We start from the raw sequence: 1120 nt of genomic DNA on the forward strand, positions 1-1120 counted from the left end.
GGGGTGGGTGGGGGGCCGGGGAAGAGCCAGCGAGAGGAACAAAAGGCCCCTTTGTGGCGCGGGGCAGAAGAGGGAGCGCATTACCCAATGCCCAGAAGCCATGTTGGTAACAAGAGAGCCATTCTCTGCCTCGCTTGGAAAACAACTTGGAGCAGAGAGAGACGGGGAGAGATTTAACCCCATGGGCGCGGTGTGGGCCCGAGGCCGCGATGGGAGGCGGGGAGGGGGCCGGGGCACACTCGGGGGGCCTTCGGGGCCCGTTTCTTGTCTCCCAGGCCCGGGCTGCGCTGACGGGACTCGCGCCCCAACATGGCCGCCTGGCTGATTCCCAGCAGCCTCTGGGCCTGGGCCTGGGGTCAATGTCTGCGGCCAGGGGACCAACGACTGAGGACCTGGAGCTGCGGAGGGGGGGCCTGGAGCCGGGGACTGAGGGCCAGGGGCAAGGGGACCAGGGCCTGGGGCAAGGGAACCAGGGCCTGGAGCCGGGGACTGAGGGCCTGGAGGTGGGGATCGGGGCCTGGAGGTGGGGATCGGGGCCTGGAGGTGGGGATCAGGGCCTGGGGCAAGGGAACCAGGTCCTGGAGCCAGGGACTGGGGGCCTGGAGGTAGAGATCAGTGCCTGGAGCCAGGGACAGAGGCCTGGGGCCAGGGACCAAGGGACTGGAGGTTGGCATCGGGACCTGGAGCTGGGGACTGAGGCTGGGGATGGGGACCAGGGCCTGGAGCTGAGGACCAAGTCCTGGGCCGGAGAATGAGGACCTGGAGGTGGGGACCTGGGCCTGGAGCTGGGACTGAGGCCAGGGACTGAGGGCCTGGAGCTGGGGAGGGACCAAGGCCTGGGCCCTTGCACCCTTGGCCTTTGGGGTCCTGGCCAGACCCCAGTGCTTTCTAGGAGGCCAGGGATTCTCTGTGCTCTAGGACCTGACCCACTCCAACCCAGAGGAGGGGTTGTGGGGGGATTTAATCTGAATATGAGATTGGAAGCAGGAGTGACATCTACTTCCCAAATAACATGCCTCTGTTACTATATGAACTTTGATAAATGTCGATAGTAGTAGAGGGGCTTCAAGCCTTTTGTTCGTAGGGTCACTATGAGTCATGCTTGACTCGAAGGCAATCA

General features: G+C 64.2%; 1 pseudogene; it reads left to right on the forward strand.

Annotated features, from left to right (window-relative positions):
* LOC102858228 overlaps positions 1-755 on the forward strand; it is a 10765-nt pseudogene extending 10010 nt beyond the window's left edge.
* Positions 756-1120: the final 365 nt, after the last annotated feature.

This window comes from Elephantulus edwardii, unplaced genomic scaffold (genome assembly GCF_000299155.1).
Source record: "Elephantulus edwardii isolate Elephantulus edwardi_28Jun2011 unplaced genomic scaffold, EleEdw1.0 scaffold00086, whole genome shotgun sequence".
Taxonomy (NCBI): Eukaryota; Metazoa; Chordata; class Mammalia; order Macroscelidea; family Macroscelididae; genus Elephantulus; species Elephantulus edwardii.